Source organism: Bradysia coprophila, unplaced genomic scaffold, assembly GCF_014529535.1.
Source record: "Bradysia coprophila strain Holo2 unplaced genomic scaffold, BU_Bcop_v1 contig_494, whole genome shotgun sequence".
NCBI classification, from domain to species: domain Eukaryota; kingdom Metazoa; phylum Arthropoda; class Insecta; order Diptera; family Sciaridae; genus Bradysia; species Bradysia coprophila.
In genome coordinates, this window is record NW_023503746.1 from 345,053 (window position 1) to 367,736 (window position 22,684).

The following is a 22,684-nucleotide window of genomic DNA, read 5'->3' on the forward strand; positions in this document are numbered from 1 at the left end:
GAAAATAAGTCTGAGTTTTCCGAATGCTGCCCATGCAAGACCAATCCTACGTCTTATTTCTGCAGTTTGGTTGTCCAGACCTAACTTCAGTTTATGTCCTAGATATACGTAGCTGTCGACTCGTTCAATGACAGTGTCACCAATTTTGATTTCTCTATCTATTTTCTAGTCTAGTCTGACCAAAACTCGTCGGTTACTTATGTCGTCGCTCTCGATAAATAAGTAAATTCTTGTTCTCGGAACAGACGTGACGAATGATTGCATTGGCATACATTTATATAAACCTACAGACATTAATGCAACTTCCGGAACTAGACACTGGAGGATCTGACGTGAATTTCCTCGAAAAAATCAACGATCAGCCAAGAAAAACATTGAACGACTTTTCGGTAATTTAATTAATCTCGAAATCAGAAGAAAATCGTTGCAATTATTACAGTGAAAACAAACAAACTTGATACATCCCAGACTCTTAGAGTCAATTGCTTGGAATAAATTGAAAAAATATTTTCTTTCTGCTTTTTTTCGCATTGCATTTATTTAGACTGATCTGCATTCATTCTCTTTTTAAAATATCTTTTCCATGTCAAAAGGAAAGTTCGAAATCCGACTTTTATTTACGGAGTTTAAAAGGCACATCCTGAGTTATAAACGTGTAAATACACAACACACAGCACAAAAATTCTTAAAATGTTTACATGGAAAATAGATTCAACATCAAGATTCAAGAATTAATATTAAAAAGAGAGAAAACTGTTTGATATGATTGTTTTGATAATATAATAACATAAAACTCAAATGTATGCGCACCGACCCGGTGATCTAACATTTTAATAAAGCAAGGAAATGAGCAGACATATTAATGTTTTGAACAAACAAATTCTTTTTTTCTTCTTCTATAATTTCACTTATATAGTTGGATGGCTGTGTTTACATACATCACACGGAATAACATTATAGTTCTAACGTAAAGTATACGTTGAAGCGGAAGTCCTTTTCGGAGGTATTTTCTTATTGAAAAAGCAAACAAGTGGTCGTGACTAGGGCATTAAGAAGGAGAGGACGAATCTAAAATGCAAATATTTGGTTTATAATTTGTGGAACATAATAAAGTCAGATGGAAATTGTTATTGTTCGCTTCTTGGAATCGAGATAAAGTCGAAATTGTTGTTGCATCAATCTGAACTTCTGTTATCAGCAGAAATAGTTATTTGTTAGCCTAGGGAAGAAAAGTTGGAAAGTTCATTTCGAGGTGCATTCGGAAAAGATTTTACCAAAGAGAAGTTTTTCGTTAGTAGAACTTTAATGTTCGTGATTCGGTGGTGACTGGATCAATTTTTCGTTAGTGTTGTAAGAATTGCAAGCACATCGTCACACAATCACTGTAATCTATTAGTTCTATTGTCTCCTAGAGTATGATTTGAAATCTATTACTTCAGCAGATTTAACGTACGTAACATACATAAAAAGGACCTTTACCATATAGACCTGGAGCCCACGACACTTTGAGTCCCTCATAAGGCCACAGCTTGAAACCGATGTTACATTTTGCTACATTACACAATACGAAAAACATTTGTTCTACGACTTTCAGATTTGGCGAATTTGGAGAATTTGACGAATTTTGGCGAATTTTGACGAATTTTGGCGAATTTTGACGAATTTTGGCGATTTTTTGTGAATTTATACATGATTTTAAGAAATTTCAAAGAATCGTAGAGCTTAGTTACATATTTTTGGCCAAGACATTCTAGAAATCTATTTTTAACCGGGAAGCCATGATGGCTTTTTTTTGGAAAAACGATGAAAAATGTCCTAATTTTTGTCCTAAAAATGCTATATCACAAAACTAGCAAAATATTTCAAAAAACATAAATTTGGAAGAAAATTTTCAAAATTTGAATTTTTTAATTTGGGAGAATTTCGGCGAATTTCGACGAATTTTGGCAAATTTCGGCAAATTAATTCAACTAAATAGCCCCTGCATCGAATTGAAATGAAATGAAATTTTTAAATTAAATTTTTATTGAAAGGCCTTTAGTGCCAGACAAATCAAATTATCGAAATTTCAACTTGTCTGGCACGACAGGCCTTTTAATAAAAATTTAATTTTAAAATTTCATTAGCCATTTGGCACCAACACCTTCATTTTGGCACCAATTTGGATTTTCTACGATGTGAGATGGCCGAGATACACACTAGGTCTACCCTCGTTCGGGCCCTTCTAGGGCCCAAATCTAGAATTCGTAGAACAAATGTTTTTCGTATTGTGCAAAATGGCATAGGTTTGAAGCCGTGGCCTTACAAGGGACGCAAAGTGTCGTGGGGGCTCCAGGTTTAATAGTTGATCGTTTAAGTTTGTATTTTCCGTCGATAGCAGATGAAGGCGTTTCAGCTATTCGCCTAGTCGGTTGGCCTGTAGAGGTGCCACATTTTTTTTGTGCCACCGAGAATTGAAATACGACGGATTTCAATATCGATAACTAGATTGAAATGTCCAAAATTACAACACCCGTTTTCATGGCTTATTACAACACTCAAACCAGTGTTGAAATGAAATTCGTATGAGTTATTACAGCATTCGTTTTAAAAAAATGCAAAGCAACGTGATCGATCAAATTCGAAGAGTGATTGTTTACAATGAAATTTCTGAATTTTTGTGCATTTGTCTATTTCAATTCTCGGTTGGCACAAAGCATGATGTGTTACACGTATTGTAATGAGATTTTTTCAGCACACGACCCAATTTTCCTTACTCGCTCCGCTCGTAAGGAAAACTTGGGTCTAGTGCTGAAAAAATCAACATTACAATACTTGTAACACAACATACTATTATAGTACTTCAATCTCACTGGAATATTTTTTTGTGTAACAACTTCACATTGATTCATTCTTATGAAATGTCACAGCAGTTTGTTCATGAAAAAATGATTCAGTGACAACAGTCAACAGTCTAGCTTATAAAGAGAAAAGTAGTAAATTGTAATAGATTTTACCCTTAGTTTCTAAACTTAATTCTTTTATAGCGTACAATCACACAATCACTGTAATCAATTACTTCTATTGTAACATAGTTGACATACACTAGGCGTATGAAATAGTATGTTGTGTTACAAGTATTGTAATGTTGATTTTTTCAGCACTAGACCCAAGTTTTCCAAATTGGGTCGTGTGCTGAAAAAATCTCATTACAATACGTGTAACACATCATGCTTTGTGCCAACCGAGAATTGAAATAGACAAATGCCCAAAAAATCATAATTTTCATTGTAAACAATCACTCTTCAAATTTGATCGATCACATTGCTTTGCATTTTCTAAAACGAATGTTGTAATAACTCATACAAATTCCATAACAACACTGCTTTGAGTGTTGAAATATCCCATCAAACGGGTGCTGAAATAAGTCACTTTACAACACTAAAATGAGTGCTGAAAAGAGTCGTATTTCAATTCTCGGTGGCACAAAGGACATTTGCCATAGTTGATCGTTTATTTTTGCATTCTCTGTCGATAGCAGATGAAGGCGTTTTGCGAGGTATGTATTCTGTCAAAGAAAACTTTCTGTGAAACGTTTGGCAATGGGATTGAACTTTCCTAACAAGTAACGGTGTTCAAGAACTCAAAAATGAGTGAAATTGCAGATGGTGATAATCAAAACAAACAAACAGTTCACGGAAACATACTCGATTGCTTCTAAAAACTCGTCACTACATTTCAGTAGAAAAGAAATACACTCACAAAATCAGATAATCGATTGCCAATTGAATGAGTTAAAACTCACATTTTCTTCATAAATCAGATAAAAAATGGTTTAATCGTCGGTTTCAGTTTCTTAGTACTATATGGCGTGGCCACCTATCAATGTGTGTTTTACCGGAACTTTGAAAGATATGCAAAACGTCGAGAATGACGTCTCAAGGCAATCTCTGTGTGGTCATTTCTGCCTTACGTTTCATTCAATTCGTTTGAAGATTCTTTGTCATTTTTTATTGTTTTAGGTACGGTCCATTCAGCTCGACTCGTTACGATTTTTTGATATTTAAAATTCAATTTAAGTTCGTTCTACAAATGCCGTGCACACCGTCAAGCATAACTAACACACTACACCGTTACTGATGCAACACAATTTATGTAGAATGGACCTTTAACACATCAAGATCACCCATAAATTATATGGAACAAAAATACAGAGTTTTAAGGTAGATGCGCGCGCGTGATGCATTAACGGCTATAAATAGAGTCTAACGTACAGCCACAAAACCTATTATTATCTAATTTCTCAAAACGATTTGATGGCAGCATTCATATTAAACATGATTTTACAGAAGATTCAACCGCGTACAACGCTTTTCATTTTAATTTCTTCAAATTGCTTGATATGTCATTGTTGCTGTTTGGTTTTGTTAATACGCCATATCCTGTCATAAAAAAAAATTCAGTTTACGCGCTCGTTCATCTGCATTGAAAGAATATCATAGCATCGCTACACATACGTGTCTGTGCGCAACAAAGTCATTAAAAATATGCTTCGGATTTTTCAGTCTCATAATATATGATGTCAAGCCCAACATTATGTTTTTTTGTCGCTTTTGCATGATTATCACGTTGCGGACAGACATCAAAGATTTTTTTTTTTGAGAAAATAAAATTCAAATGCGAGATTATCGCAAAATGTCAACTGACATTGTCATTAACGCTAAATCATTTTCCACTTTATTATACAAAGACGTGTTTGAGCGACAACTTGCAATATCAAACTGTCTTGTTTATCTCAAGATGCCACTACTACTCGAAACTATATTTAGCCGGCGAGAGTATAATAAAACGTAACGTTAAACGTTACAGCGCGCGGTCATTCGCCGAGAATTGTGTAGTATTTGTACTGAATTGTTCATCCGACGGTTTTTAGTTTAGGCACTCTTAATACGAATGTTAAAATTTGATGAGAACCTAATTCGATTACGATAGACTTCTTTAAGAAACGGGTAGTCATCTGCTATCGACAACGATGACAAAAATAAGTTATGATCTCTGCCTCGTTCTCTACTATATTCACAAATATGTATGTTAACAAATGAAGTAAAAGATTTTTAATTGAACAGTTTGAAACTGATATGCCGCAAAATACTTGCGGTGTGAAATCCACCGATTCAGTTCCAAAAAAAAACTCAATCTCTCGGAACCACTGTCCCACAATTACTAACATAAGAGCTGTGAAATCAATTTTATTTGATTTATTTCTCAGCATCATAAGACCTTCTGGATCTGGATTGAGTGAGTCTTCAACAATCTTACGTAGCAGAACCAATTACCCAACCAGAAAGACAATAAATTTGTTCAAAATTTTCTTGTTATTTTTGACTGATAAAAGGGCAATAAATTGATGGAAAGATATTCGAGTGGGGTAGGAAATCAATTTATAATATTTTATGACGAAAATTGCGGATGAAAACCCGAGAAAACGAGGGAGAGCATTTCATCATTACGTTACACATAAGAGTATTGTTCCATACGATTGTAGCAGTACATAAGAGTGATACTGTTCCAGTACATACATAAATGCCAATTCGTCCTAAAAACAAGTGAACGAGAACCACATAATATAACAAATTGTATATGTACAATTCGCTAGTCTCTATATGCACTTACTGTGAGTGAATCTAAACCAATTCATGTCTTGTTTACACTATGTCAACGGCTGAGAGATATGGATGGTATGTGTATTAATATAGGGAGGACATTTTATTGATTATTTTATTTGTCATCAATCGATGAGCACAGCATTTCGCTTTTGCCACAACGAGTTCAATTTTATTTGCTTAAGTTGTTGGCTGATTTGAATGTGTGTTGTCGAATTCATGTTATTTCAGCACATGACTCATTCCGTTGTTGGAAAATGCTATAAACATCGATCACATTATTATGCCTGTTCGTTCGAGAGGAGAGAAAAAAAAACTTTGTTTGGAAATAATTTGCATATCGGCAGTGTTGAAAGTCATGAGAATAGCTTCTGCGTAAATTAAGAATGTCATTGTTAATTGCTTGTTAAAACAATTGAACAATTTAGATCGTAATAAAATTGGTTTTGCCAAGTTGAATGTCGGCGAAATTGTCAAACTGAAATCGTCTCAACGAGTCTCCAGAGTTCATTTAGATTGATCTGAAGTAAATTCTAAATAAACTGGAATTTAATGGATTCTTTGAAAAGCTAATGGATTTTCGAATCATTTTTCTTTTGAATTTGCAATCACAGATGTAATGAGGATGGCTAATATAGAATTTCGGTCTGTGAGTCATAGAGACCTATTAGCCTTATACTGACGACAAACATTTCATCAATTACCAAATCTACTTCTTCTTTCGTTCCGAATATTTTCAGCCGATTCATATAAAATCTTTTACTTCATTTGTTAACAAAACATTTGGTTATATAAAGCCACACCAGCAAACGTTTTTCGTTATTTTTGTTGTGGTCTGGTGCTTTCCTAATCTTTAAGTAACAAGCTTCGGTAACTGTCTATTCGACAAGTGTAGAGTTTGTATATCTAGGCTAAAATCGAGACTTTACGAGTATCACAAAGTGGTGTCCGAAAGTATGTAGCAGCACCAAATGAAGAAAATCAAATGAACCAAAAATAGTCAACATGTAATGGATCATTTTCTCAGGGGATTGCTATGCAATGTCAACTCTTTAATCGAATCGCTATCGTTGTAACCCCTGTATCGAGTAAAATAAAATAAAAAAAGTATGCATATAGTTCAAATATGAATCCAAGAACGAGAAACCTTTACGTAATATTTGATCAACAATCGGCACAACTAGAAAAGAGATGAGAAATCGTATGATATCACCGAATCATCAAATATGTGATAAATGATAAAAGCAAACAATGTTTTTTTTTTCTCCCAATTAACAAGCATAAGACTTGAACAGAATAAACCATAAGTACAATAACACTCATAAATATTACCATGAAAATGTTTGGTACTTTCAAGGATTTCACACATCATTACCAATTTGTACTTGGATCGTAAAAACTAAATGTTCAATTGACTCTCAATATATATGTATCTAATCCCAATCCATAACTAAGGCCTAGCCTAACATCAACATCATAAAGTACACGAAAGTAAACAATGGCAAAAATCACACGAAAATTGATGTTGAACATGGGCAATATCGATAAATAGTCTTGTGTATGGGCTATCTGTTAGTACAATTTGTAAGGCAAAGCTTACACATTAATTAATTGTACTTAAGGCGGTTACTTATAATACGGAGAATAGTAAATTGTGCGTCAATTGCATAATACTTACACAAACATCTTCTTCTTCTGCGTTGTTGTTTTATTCGTTCTCTCGGAATACGTTTCTCTGTATAATATTTGTCGAAGTCTTTAACATGGTATATGGTGTGTTTTTAACCATTTGTTTAAACAAAATGTGTGTAATATTTGATAAAATATATTATTTGGGATGTTTACAACTGGTACATGAGAGGTATAGTAATCTAGTGGTTAAGATGTTTTCGGTGTAGTATTTTAGTGTGTGTACAAGCCATTTAATAATGAAAAATGTTATGACTTAATTACATCAAAGTTCAAGGTTTCCAGCGGACACCTAGTGAACTAATTAGATTCAATTCGATAGAAATGATAAAATGAACGATCTCTGTCTCTGTCTATAGTCTGAGGATCGTCTTTGACAATCATTTCTTTGTCATTGACAAATGCCTGGACTTCCAAACTAGATCCCTAGTGAAAGTTTGGTTATCTTGCCAGGAATTAAAGTCCTCTGTGCACTTGTATCGTTAAGCTTTCCGCTTACTTGAGAATTCGTTTAAACAATAGAAAATTGGTGCAGAAGCCTTAACTTAATATTCGATCACTTTAAAAGGTCTGTGCTGTCAGCGAGGAACAACTACATGTGCTGATTTTCACAACTGACTGCGTTGCTTAAATTCCCACTAACGAGGCGCAACATTTTTTCCATAGTTTGTATGTCTGATACAGTCATCCTACTCATACTACAATTCCTTAAACTATTTGTGTCATAAGTGCTAAAGGTCTGTCACCGAAACACTAAAGGCTCTTAAATCTCACCCTATTCTCTAAAAATTTGAAGCGAGTCGAAATATAATCATCAAATCTACTACTTCACCTGTTCGATTATAATTACCTAGCGTTTGACAGAATCTTTTACTTCATTGGTTCTGACACTGATTTGTCATTTTGTTACAACATAAAAGGCTAGACATGGCCTAACACTCATTTTTCACATTGTTATCAATAACAGATGAACAGTCCTTTCCAAATATTTTAGCTATGTCTTGGGTTAGTTGATCTACAAATCTTTGATTGTTTTCAAAAATCATTTGTTTGTGGTATAAGTACTCGGCCCCAGAATCTTTCACTTTCGTTCACCTAATACCTCATTCCAATTCACATACCAACGACACTGTCAAAGGTTTTATTACTTAATCATCATCATCTACACAATGCACCCTTTTGTTTTTCCTGAAAATATAATTAAAATTTCATGGTTTGTTAATCACAAAAATTACATAGATGCCATGTGGTTTTGCACACTCGACAACACTAATCATTGTATAGCATCATCGAATGAAATGTTCTGAGTGGTTGTTGTGTATATATATCAAGAAAACAAACTGATGGCGGTTCAAGTGTGTGTAGTCGTATGTAGACAATAAATTAATTCCCATTTGGAATAAATAACTTTGTTTTACCATCAATTAAATGTAAATTAATTGATTAACCAAAGCGCAAACGTACACTTAGGAGCATTGGTATTGAATTAAAAAAATAACAGAGAGAAGTATGCTGATTATAATGTTTAAGCGAGCCTTTAAGAGTGTACAATTATTGTGTCACGCGACAAGATAATATTTAAGATTATTCACTGCATTCATTGGCTAATGACTTAATGTCATAGGTATTCGAGGTATCAAAGCTGTACATGTTAGAGGTTATAGATTTCTATAAAATGGTTGGCAATACTTTTTAACAAAAATAACTCAATTCAATCAAAGCACTAAAAATTTTCCATTTTGAAATACGACACCGACAATACATCGAGTCTGATAAGACCAGATTTTTATGTTCGAAAAATCCGAGAATTTTTTTCAAATTATCAAATGAATTCCACCAGAAAAAGAATGTCCATCAGGTCCAATCAATAACACACATGGTTCAAAATCGTTTTCGTTTATTACCACGATCGAACGTGATTGATAGTGGAACTTTGATGCACAACACATAAATTCTGACAAAATGTTTTGGCTGTTTAAGAAATTTCAAAATTTATTTTTAGGACGGTTTCTAAATAAATAAAAAGAGATTTTTTACCGTCTTTTGCTTACAAAATTCGTGTTTATTACACGCTTTATTGTTAGTCGTTTTTTTTTCTTCAACTATGCCTTCAAATTAGTTATACACACCTTTTACAGCGTTTACCGTTTAAATGGTACATCAACATCAGTTTCAGCAATTGATTCTTAATAACTTTTTATATCTTTTTAAATGGGCTAGATAAGACCTCTTTAATCTTCGGCTAAATATTAAAAGAAGTTGATGGCCCGTTTGTGGTTTGGTTCATTTAAAAAAATGGGCCTCTAGCAAATGGAAAGATAATGCAACTTCAAACTCTCAACCGCACAAACACATTCGACATGCCTGATTATTTCTGCCGTAGCATAATTAAAAAACTGTTAACGTTTCTCCGCGTATACCTTTAACTTGATTCTAATTTTACCGCAAATTAAAATTCAAAAGATAAAGCTCGTAAAGCTAATTTTGACGAAGAAAAATGCTTTGCAAATAATTAGTTAATGAGTAGAACGTGTCGTAAACATGCTGAACCATTTCTTTGAAGATTATTTTGTGCCAAAAATATAACTTACTCAAAGCGGCCGGTGTTGATTACGATTGCTTGAACACATATGAGATAATGAAAAATCGGAGCTATTACGTTCAAGGAGTAGCATTTGTCATGTATTATTTTAAAGAAATTAGTGGTTAAGGCACGTCTAGCGTACCTTTAAATCTGTTCACACTATTATGCAGACATGTTGACAGCTAAATCTACTACTTCTTTTCATACTTAGATATAGTTTTCAATTTTCAAAATCTTTTATTCGTTTGTTTTTACATAAATTTTACTAAAATAAGAGGGTACTCGTACATGTATACAACAGACAGAAGTAGTTCGATGTTAAAAACACTTTACTTCTGAACAGATTACCAAGAGGGTTCATCTTATTTGTGCAAAATTTGAATTTGTAACAATTACTGTCTTAAAATCCGAAATAGTTATTTATGCCACAGAGTGTGAAAATACGCATAGTGTTCCCGAAATAGCTATTTTGCTACCCAGTTACCTACAAGGTGTTAGTTTGACGATTCGAGCGAGGCGAGTTCGGCAATACATTGTGTGCGCAAAACCTCCCCATTTAGTAAAGTGTTACATTTTCTCAAAAAGCCAGTGGAAGTTTTATACCTTTCGTCACTGAGGTGAGAATAGGAAGCATTCCCATTCCCCCCCGATTCCACTTCCATTAAATATCAATTTCTATGCAATCCAATTTTCAAACGTCTATGCCAAGGAAGTTCTAATTTGCATTCTAACCATACAATCAAAACGTTCTATAACTTTGGGCGTACGAATTATGTCGGAACGATTTGCGTATTATCTTTACACAATTGTTCTACACAAAGTACATAATAATGCTGTCATGTAACCACTTTTGTGTATCGATACGCCTCTTTAGTTGATGTACAGTCGTGGTACACATGGTACACACAGTTTGAACACTAATTTAGATATAATTTTAAAAACCTCGATTGTTCGGTTTTGTGGTTAATGATGCGAATACTCTAATTTATTGGCTGGAGCGTAATCAAATTTCATTTGAAATGTTTTTCTATTTTTCTATCAATAGACAACGTTTTATGCGGAAGTATTAATAAATCTGTTATTTAGCTAATGTTTTTCCATTTAATTCCACTACACTGTGTTTGTGTATAGAAGAGATACACACTCGACTGCATTATGTTCATTTTTTTCGTTCTATTGTTTGTTGGAATTTAAAACCAATAAAACGATAGTCTCAATTCAAATGTTGACTCTAATTTAATTTTGAAATTAATTGATGATACAGTCTGATCGTTGGAAACCGATTCTACAATGTAAAATATAATTGAAAATATTTACAAAAGAAATAAGTCAAAAGGAAAATGAAGGTTTTATGGACTTAGTGCAGATCGTAGCTCAGCACAACAGTAGCTGTTAATGCGGCCGTAAAAATGGTTTTACCGCCTCATAAAAAACACCGGATTTATTCAGTTTCACTTTTCATCTTTTCTGTGATGCGATTGGGAAAAAAATTTGTCGGTATAATGGCTGTTAATGCCACTGTGGAATTGTAGAGGGGTATCTCGAGGCGTGGCGGACTAAATGTGCCGAGACAAATTCGAGGACATAATTCACCACATCGAGATCGGACATACATACTCGTCTAAACTACTATCCCTCCACGTAAATGATCTGGGTTCGATTCCCGTGTCAGCCAATTTCCAATGGATTACATTGGTAACGTCCTATGGTTCACTCAAGCTTCACAATTTGAGTGTTTGTAGTTTGCTTGGTGGTTACAAGGATGTATACACCGAATGACTCGTAATACGATGAATTAGTGTACATAATATGTCTAGTCTGTATTAAGGCGCCTAAATTCTTCAGAACGTATTTTGCATAGTTCGAGGCGTTGTTCGCAAGTTACGTTAAGCCAGTGGTCCAGACTGCACTTGTTATTGAAATATGTGCAAAAATGTTGATCCGAGCCGAAGGTGAGGTAAATAATGAGAGTAGAAGCCAACGTACAAGGACACGTACGAATGTGTGTGTATAGTAATGACTATATAGCATGCTAATTGATTAGAATGAATTGGATTGAAATTGTCAGTACTGCAAAAGAATTCGCTGACTATATTGTTAAGTGCATTTTACAAGCGAGAGACGCAAGAAAGGGCAATCAAATTTCAGCCCGAATTTGCTTCAGCTGATTTACTCATACAATCAAAACTGGCTATGAGTGTTTATAAGGATTTTACATTACACGCATGCATGTGGTATTGGTAGAACCGTATAAACTCAAACATGCATAGCCAGTTTTGTTTGTATGAGTGAAACAGCTGAAAATCAGCCGAAACAACTTTCTCCTGAGATTTGATTGCCCCTCTCTGTATGAAAAATGCGATAATTTCTAGTTACTCCAATGTGAATTTAGCTCTTCATGAGTAGATAACCCGGTCGTTCATTACTTTCTGCTATTTTCATATTTTCATTCGTTCTATTCTGTCTCTTAACGATCCAATCTCACGCATTGACAAAACCGTAACTCCTACACGTAACTTATTGCTTGTTGTGCATAGAGTAGTATAGAGCGTACATTCACTTAACAAATGCAAACCTAGAAACAATGTTTCCGACAAATTTATTTATTTTCTAGCTAGACTCCATTCCATAATATATTCACAATTATATCGACTGAAATGGCTTACTCCCCCACCATTAACAACATTATCGGAAGGATATATCATTCGACGGGACAATATTATCTTCTTACGTTTTTATCGACAAGTCGTCGTTTTATGCACTTTATATGTAAAATTCTTGACAATAACAACAACAAAACGAAGTTCATTCAAGATGCAGTAAATCGTTTATTTCCACGCGATGACTAACGTTGTAACATATAAGTCGTCTGTGCAACGAAAGTCACATTCATATGTAGATTGAGCATTGAGATCAATATTATAATAAAAAAAAGTCCCAACATAGACAACGGCTCAACGATATGCGAAGCCTGTAACTCGGTGTATGCTACAGTTTATTAACCAACGTCGACCAGCTACATAAATTAAGTAACATGAACGTGACAAGAAAATCAGCTGGTTTTTGTTGTGGCCGGTGTGTGTGAGCTGTTGTTCTCATAGTTTTATTTTTATTGTGGTTTATTTGATGGCATGAAACTGGAAGACGACGAAGAAAAAAAGAACTTGAATTTCATGTTAAAAATGCATGGCTCACGGAGAAAGCATATATGTACGTTGTACATACACAGTGTGGATATGTAACACATGTTGTATTGACTTGGAAGTTCATTTCTGGATATGGTAGTCATCGTAACTTATTGTTGCACACAGAAAAATGTATTACATTTCCAGTTGTGTGAGTTCATTGCTCCCATTAAGAATAGTGCGATGAAGGAAAAACACCATGACCGAAATGACCCATTTCTGTGTTGAAAATCGGTGTTAATGTCGCTTTTTCTTGCAGTACTTGCACTATGATCTTTCGCCATAAAATTTTTTCATTTTTTAAATTTGACCTAACGCTGCAATGCGACTCCATTCGGTCATAGGTTGTGCAATAACAATTTATCGCACGTGATGTTTGCAAAGAATTTCCATTTCTGATTTCTAAGTACCGCGTTTATTGACTCTTTAATTTCGCGCATATATACACAACCGCGCTAGACATATCCGATATTTGATATTGAGATTTATTGTTGTTTTCCAAGAAGTCGATCTGATTTGTATTTATTGTTTCGCTGGATGTCTGATGCATGCAATTGTGCATTGTAATGATAAATTGGAGAATGCAAAACAGAAGCGTAACCAAGAAAATAGCCAACAGTGCACGTTCGTGACAACAATAAATTAGACTATGTAAATCAACATATACTATACGGCTGTGGTGGCATAACTGGGCATAACACCTACACTCCACTGTAACATTGCAGAATTGTTTTGGTATATCAAATGTCTTTGTTTACATTATTCAGTTCAGAATTGTTTGGATTTGTTTGTCTTCTCGCTCATTAAAAAAAAAGAAGTTACTGACGGTGCACCCACTACTCTAAACTGCACTCTTTCGATCGAATACAAGATGCTACAATTTCGAAGTGGATCTCGAGTCGATATCATAAATTTAACGCAAGTGTCATGTGGTCGTTACAAATATGGCAAACATGTTTTGTAACGGCCAGTATATCAGATAATTACATCTTTTCCATTAATTGCACTCATTTATTCTAAGCATCAACGGCCATCGACAGGAAATATTAAATTTTTAATTTACTTTCGTTTAATTGTTCGTAATCGCCGCACTGCGAATGAATCGGTTTTTCCGTTTAGTGGCATAATAATCGCCGAAGGCCACACTGACTGCAAAATTATCTCGATGAACTACTATAATCACAAGACATTACGGCGTTTAAACATTTATAACCGGTGCAGAGCAGAAATTATAAATTGTTTATGCTAACAGCTTTTAAGCTGGCCTGAATAGATGCTACATCCATTCGATAGATATTTTGGCAAAATATTTTGTTTTCAATTGACCATGACATCATCCTACTAAAGGCGACAATATTTTCAATTTACTTTTATTGCCAAAAATGTAATTAAATTGGAAGAGCCACAGCGTGTGTGTTGTGTAGTAGAAAACAATAAATGAAATTCAATACGCCAGGTCAAGACCAGAATCATATTCATATTTCATCGCAGGCTTGTCGGCGACATTTTTATAAATCAATAAAAATTGGTTGGAATGTAAATAAGTAGAAGTAGATTAGAAAAGCTCGTAAAGAAATGGTGGAAATGGTGCAATGATGACATAAAATTGGCTCATGATTCAACATCGTGGGCATTATGCGGTAAATGCGTTTTGTCCAGAAATAGAATAATGAAGTCAATCTCTCTGCACAACCGCACTTCAGCGTTAATGTGTACGACTGAAAAACACTTTGCTTTATTTTCGTTCATGCCTCAAGCGTATACCAAGTTTTTTTTTGTTGTTTTCATTGTTCGAAATTTTGAATGTAAAACATCAAATTGTAAAAATAGATTCAACAGCCTAACCCCTCGAACCGAGGTCTATTTCTGAAATTGGACGGAATTTGTATGATAAACAGTTCGGTTTTTTTTGGTGTGTATGATCCGTTCTTGTTATTCTTGTCTATTGAGACAACTTCCAACGCAGCAAAATTCGTTTGAAAATGATGGAATGTTTACCGATCGGAAGTTCATTTTTTTGCAATTGAAATAAACACACACCGACGCGCTTGTTATGCGATTCGAATCTCTAGCCAAGGTTACAATGTGTCTCTCGTGTAATTGAATATTTTTGCAAAATCATTTTTCATGGACCCATTTGCATTTTTATTGCTTTGCATCAATTTCACTGCATTGCCATTAATTTTGTGAACTCATGTTACAAATGAGAATCAACATTCATTCAGTATGAAACAAGGCATCAGAACAGTCGGAGCGTTTGCTACGACTGAGCCCCGTACGACCCGTAAACCTATTTAGCCCGAAACCATTATACGTCCATAGCCCTAATAAGCCCGTAACCCTTATTCGTCCGATATCAAAATGCTTCCGTAACCTTATTGCGTACTTGACATCATTGTCTATTTTTGCAAATTGTAAACTGTAAGCGTTCATCTTTAAAATTGCGCTTAGCGCAATTACAAAAGCCCGTACGAAGTACTTCTCAAGTATAAAACAAAAGTTTACGATGTAATCTTAGGAATCCGAATTTACAACTTTTTTTTATCCCAATTTTCTTTCGGTATTGAATTATCTGTCAAACGAAACAAAAAGTAGCAAAATCTGATGAAATATACTCGATTTATGTGCAAAAAACACTTAGGGCCGAGCAGCGGCCTTAGTTCAAGGGCCCAAATTTGAAACTTTTTTCGCCACGTTCTTTTCTGTATTATATTACCTTCCATAGAAAACTAAATCTAGCAAAATCGGATGAGATTTACTCGATTTATGTGCAAAAAATACTTAGGGTCGAGTAGCGGCCTTAGTCCAAGGGCCCAAATTTGAAACTTTTTTAGCCACGTTCTTTTCGGTATTCAATTACCTTTCATAAAAAACTAAATCTAGCAAAATCGGATGAGATTTACTCGATTTATGTGCAAAAAACCCTTAGGGCCCAGTAGCGGCCTTAGTCCAAGGACCCAAATTTGAAATTTTTTTTGCCACCATTCTATTCGGCATTCAATTATCTCTCAAATGAAACAAAAACTAGCAAAATCGGATGAGATTTATTCGATTTATGTGCAAAAACGACTTAGGGCCGAGTAGCGGCCTTAGTCCAAGGGCCCGAATTTGAAACTTTTTTCCCCACGTTCTTTTCGGTATTCAATTACCTTTCATAAAAAACTAAATCTAGCAAAATCGGATGAGATTTACTCGATTTATGTGCAAAAAACACTTAGGGCCGAGTAACGACCTTTGAGCCATCCCAACAAGCCCACATTGCATCTTACCCAAAAACAATGTTCAGCAACTTTGTTCTACTTGTCAATACCTTTCATTTGATATATCACAAGCAGGTATTGCGTGCGTATTTCGGTAGATATCGGCGAAAGACTGAAAAACACCTATAGGGCCCTAGCTCTGGAAGGGTCGGCCCTACCATGCCCATTTTCGAACTTGACCTTACTTTTGTGCATACCAATCGGGGAAAAAAAGAATTTTGAAAAAAGGTTGTGATTTACTCTTGCTAGAGGGGTCACGGACGGACGGACGGACGGACGGACGGACGGACGGACATTTTTTTTATTGCGGATTTGTCATCTATGAACATAACCAAATGCTTTGCCCTTACTGGCTGCTTCCAATTCGACATGTTACAAACGGCATATTAATCTTATAAGCCCCCAGTACTTCGTACGGGGCTAAAAATCATTGGAGAAGGTTAAATGTTACTAGAGTGGAGAGCCAGAACCACCTGGTTTGAAAATCTTTTTTTTGCCAGTTAGCCTTTTACAGACGGTAAGCGTATGACCAGTATTATTATCGGGTCTATTACTTCCATCGATCAAAGTATTTCAAATCTTGTACTTCAATTTTTTAACATGCATTTTACTGTATAAAGGACCATATTAACCAGAGCTTGCCATTATTTTTGTCGACGTTATCGATAACAGATGTGACAGGTTATAATATAGTTAGTTAAATGTCAAGGAATAATAAAATGAAAAGTCAAATATTCGCGTCCACTTTTCGGTTTCACTTTTATCCCGAGTTTCGTAATGCGTCTACATGCGTCGAAAACCGCACCTTTCATAATAGATCATTGTCACTGTCGTTTGAATTGTCAAATAAGAAAAGTATTGAATGGTGAGACGTCACACAAATTTTATCACATTTCAAGGGGCGGCTCTGTGAACGAAACATCTTTTGACGTTAACTTTGTGAAATTGACAAATCATTTGACACTTTTTGAGAGAAGATACCGCTATTTGACACGGTGGGGTTGAACAAAACTTAAATAGAGTCGCTACACCACCTCTGATTTTTTTTTTCATGTTCTTATTGAGGGACTCGAGTACTATAAAGAACCACATTCAGTTCGCGGATCCATCCAGCCGTTTTGGAGAACCGGCACTCATGGCCGTGCGGGACCGATGAGTCAATTTGAATACAGATTGTTATCGCAACGGATAGAGGGACTAATTCTAAGCTAATTCGTGTTGAAATGGCTTCCCTCGACAATTTGACCACGTAGCTACAGCTAGCTTAAATCGAAAATTCGACATCTTTGAATGGTGATATGTCCAAAACGAAGAAAGTTTGAAACTCTTTGAATGGCGATATTGGTAGAGGATTCCATGCTCTATTAAACGCCGAGAATGGATTTTACAAAATTTGTCTGAATTGTACAATATTTGAAAAAATTTATTTTCACCATCCTCGGCGAAACTTGGACTCATCTGCAATTCACAGGTTGACCCTGTCTGCAACAAAACAATAACGCCTGATCAGCCTGCTGTCGAAGCTTTACAACGATACCACACTCGCCAAACCAGCCTCACAACAAGTATCTGTTACGACATTTTGTTTTCAGCAAGGTCTCTCTCTCTCTCTCTCTCTTATAGTAAGAACATGAAAAAAAATCAGAGGTGATGTCGCGACTCTATTTACGTTTTGTTCAACCCCACCGTGTTGACACTGATCTATTGGAAATTGGAATAGTATTTTGTGCACTGGACAACTGAAATAAAACTTTTTTATTAATCGCAGATAACATTGAAATGTGCCCTTTTGTCGATCTGGGGCGGGAATGAAATTTCATATATATTCTCAACTCATATTTTTTACTCATTTGCTATCGACAGCAAAGACAGAAATAATCAGAAAACAATAAGCTAATTAGGTCTTAATATTTTAAAATGTATGTTAAAAGAAATGAAGTACAAGATTTTCTGCCCGTTCAAAATGGTTATATCAAAATAAGTAGTAGAGGCCACAGTTACACAGGTGCTATGCTTCTTTTGTCGTGAATTTTAATATAATCGTAAAACATTTTTGGTTATTAAATTGATTTTTGAAAGGAAAATATTATAACACGAAGCAGATTCGTTCTGGGCCTTGTGGCAGAACTCTTTATCAAATTTGATATCAGCCAAGATATCAGTTGAAAAATGTTTGGCAATTTAATAGAACCAACACATGCCGTTAGCAATTCCCTAGCGATATTTCGGGAAATAAATTGGAAACATTTGGATCTGCGTAACAGTGCACCACAAGTCCACACAGAGCACATGAATTTCACAAAACGAGAAATAAATTTTATTAGCCAATTGAGTTCGGTTTCATTTCTGTAATGCGAAGGAAATTCTTCGGTTTATTTAATTTAATTTAGATTTTTTTCTTCTCTGGAACAATGTAACAATTATGTCGAATAAGAGTTCATTTCTGGTTGTGTTTATGTAATTGGATGCGGGTGCGGCAATTTCATAATACAAAAATGTAAAATCTTCGTTACATAACGTTCGAAGAGGTTCATAAACTACTCGTTGCTTCTTTCTATTCTAAATTAATCGATTTAAATTTCATTCTTTTATTATCCCCATAATTAGAGCGTTGCATTTATAGACAAAAACAATGTATCGATGACCCCGAAAGATAAAAGTTAAGTTCAAATTTTCAACATTCATTTGAATAAATAGCCGAAGTTTTTGGATTTTATTATTGGATTGGTTTATAATGTACCTCGTCGAAACAAAAGTAAACAAAAATTTTTAATGAAATGGATGGAGGAGAATAAAAAGCATTGAAGATCAATCAATCGAGTCAATTAGTTACGTCATTAAATTTTAAGTGATGGACCACGGTTCGGTGAAAATCTAAACAGTTTTATAAATATACTTCGCCGTGTGACGCAGCGATGAATATGCATTCACGCAGCTTGCATTAGCATCTTTGTTTTTTTGTGTGTGGGTGATTTTTTAGATATGTTCTGTAACCGACGAAAATGTATTCATGCAATGCGCCATGGGATAGATTTTGTAAATTAAAAACATTCTGTTGGTGGACATGGACATCGAAATACTCTTCCATTTTCCCAAGAATTCCCAACAAAAAAATACTCCAAATTTAGTGTTTGAGTGTTTGTCGTCATGAGTTGGCTGTTCTTTCAATAAATTTCTATCATTCAAACTAGCTAACCACCGATTGTGGCATTTACATGGCCCACACACGACCTGAACGGTTGTATGTGTTTTCATTAAAACATTCAACGAAAACATAATTCTTGTAATTATGAACGTTCACGGAAGATAAGATAAGATCTTTGCTCTTTATGAATGCACATATACAGCGTGTACACACACAACCGCAAGATGAAAGATTAAAAGTTGAAATATAATTTTAAACCATTTTTAATGGCCGATTATCTCAGTGAACTAAAGTGCATAATTGTATCATTAAGTTGTTCAAATGGACTTTTTATTTCTGACAATCTTTCGACAAACAATGAGAATAAATTTATAAGATGCCGACTGCCGACACAGTTTCTTTTATCTGGTCGGGTCGGAACCGAAAATAAGAGGATTTCTGTACTGAAAAAAATCATTTGCATACTGAGGTAATCTCCGTGATTTAAATCAACTAAAGAAATGAATTTTTATCCGTGCGGCGTGAATACCCTTCTTTTCTCCACTCAAATACGGTGGGAAGATGGCGTTTTGTTGACGGTCTCTCTGATGACAGTTCAGGTGAGAAAATTGTTATTTTCTCAGCTCTTGTTTTTCCAAATGGGCGAACAAAAGTTTTTTTCTCTTTTCAACTGTCAATTTGTATTGATTTGGAAAAATAGTGAAGCAATTGATGTTTTGTTTCGTGGAAAAAACGGTTACTCACGTCACACACGAATGATGAATTATGTGTTCACCTCGCTTCGCTCTGGCCGCAAACTTTATCTTTTGTTGGAATTTTCCATTTTCTCCACTTGGTAAACAAATAACTATTTTTGGATACGAGCGATGTTTCCACAAATTACTATTGTCCTAGCACTTATAAAGAGATTTATATTTGAATTAGCAAGGGAATTTTTACAACGCTGAAACATTGTTGCCTTTGTTGTGAAAAACGTTGTTACTTTGTTTAACATGAGACTCAGAGGCACAGATGGCCTCCCTTCCGAACTCCCTTCACATTCTTCGACTTCCAAAGAAAGACTCTTCGGAACGACAAACAGAGCTTTCGCTCTTTCCATGCCCGGACATCACGTGGAATGGCAAAAAAATTTGAAACTGCATTTGCTAGGGTGACTGTGACAAAACCCGCGAAGTGCAATTTCCAACTTTTCTTCCCTTGTTGAACAAATAGCTGAACAATGTTCTTCATGTGTGCATGTTGTGTTTTGAGCGTTTTTCTCCACGAAACGAAAACATCGATTAGCCATACCATTTTAGTAAACATAAACAAAGTGACAGTCCGAATAAGAAAAGTTCTATTTTCTTGCCACGGGAGAGAAAGTGTTGCACTTTTCTCACTAGAAATGTCATTCGACCAGCCGTCAAGAAAACGCAAATTTCTCATTTTATTAAATAACTCGGGATAAAAAGATGAATAGTAGAACATTCTTGGAAATTTTGTTAATTAGAGCGTAGCCGAGGTCAATAAACACACTAAAACGAGACTTTTAATCTTTTTATCCCGAGTCATGTAGTACCTATTATCGTTCCGCCCATATGTCAATAATCTACTATTCCTTTCATATCATTCAATGTTATTTATCCCGGTCAACTATATATTCACAGCCATAGATTAAGTTACACGACATTTTAACCGTCATACTGTTATTTGATTGTAACTGTGCTTCCATTAATTAATGTATTCCATATCCTTGCCTTGTGAATAATACTGTTCCAGTTTCGGCGAACTCTTTTATCAAGATACGGACAATTCGCTTAGTACTGTCGCTTGCCTATCCCACATGATGTTATCACACGAATCAGGCCGACCAGTTCAACAAGAAAAAGCCGAAAAAGAACTTGCAATAACAATAAATTGATTGTCCAGTCCATTAGTTATACACCGCACGACATCGTATAAATCTAGAAATCTTTGGCTGGAAATTTCCTATTGAACAGTATAGTCGTATCGAACTACCGTAATGTAACCCATAAAGTCCGTCCATATATCCATACATAAACAAACAGTGTGACGGTCTTCAGATAAAAATAAAAATAATGTTAGCTAATAGAACAATACAATTTAACCGCCGCAAAAACTAGGGTGTGGAATTGAAAAATGTGTATTAGATGTACTGATACATATATATCATATGCGGCTAAGGTACACTATTGTTGGCCATATGTAGGTCATCTGTTCGAATGTTCACAATACTTAGAGTACATAAACGCAATACAAACGTCCGAACATTTATATAAGATAAGCCAAAAGGAGGGACACCCATTTTTGACTGATTTTTACGTTAGATTCAAAATCAAAATATAATTGCGTCTGGAAATATATGGAGGGTGTTGTGTGGTGTGGTATTGTCGATGTTACATGTTTCATTAACAAAAAAAAGTGTAAATCGACGCCAACTACAGGAAATCAACAGAGAAAAAATAACATGAAACCGATTTTCCTTCCATACCAAATGCATGAATCGTAATTATACATGAGGCTTAATGGGTAGGTAAATTGAGGAACAGGGAACATTTTTGTTGTTGTTCAGGAACGTATTATTATTGCGACGTGTAATCACAAACGCTGTAACCCCAAAAAAATATTTACCGTGTCACCCTTCGTTTGGGTTTTCGAAACACACGACATTATTTCGAGACTCTTTGTATATTTGACTGTAACAAGCCTCATCAGTTGTATCTTTCAATAAATTTAAGTAAATCATCGAATGCAAGTCGGAAGATTTCCAATTAAACCTTGGAATGGGTCGGCATCGGTCTGACCGGAACTCAAACCTGAACTAAGATGAGAGGTCATTTTTAATATTTTTAACGACCTACCAAGCAGGAATTCCCACCAAGCTATTCCGACCAGTTGTGTCGAAATTCGGAAGTAGTGGACTCCTTAAACTTACGACATTGGAAATAAGACGAGTAGTTGATGCTGTCACGAACCACTGCAAGGTTAATGAGCACCTCCACAGAATAGATCAACCCTATCTGTTTTTGTGGCTTGGCACCTGAGACAAGTGTACATATATCCTTAGAGATTGTCTACTCTATACCAATGTCAGGTTTTGCATCTTCGGGTATCATGAACTCCAAGATGAGAATCTATAATCATTAGATGGCAAGTGTCTTAACGACTTCTTATCAAAA

General features: G+C 35.1%; 1 protein-coding gene and 1 long non-coding RNA gene across 3 annotated transcripts in view; one reads left to right on the top strand and one right to left on the bottom strand.

Annotated features, from left to right (window-relative positions):
• LOC119082803 (lachesin-like) overlaps positions 1–22,684 on the top strand; it is a 73,228-nt gene that overhangs the window by 44,837 nt on the left and 5,707 nt on the right. The gene's annotated exons all lie outside the window — the stretch shown is intronic.
• LOC119082807 lies at positions 2,136–20,787 on the bottom strand. Its single transcript, XR_005088718.1, has 3 exons — positions 20,775–20,787; positions 15,580–15,581; positions 2,136–2,170 (listed from the first exon to the last, which is right to left on the bottom strand). It is a non-coding gene; the product is annotated as an uncharacterized LOC119082807 (long non-coding RNA).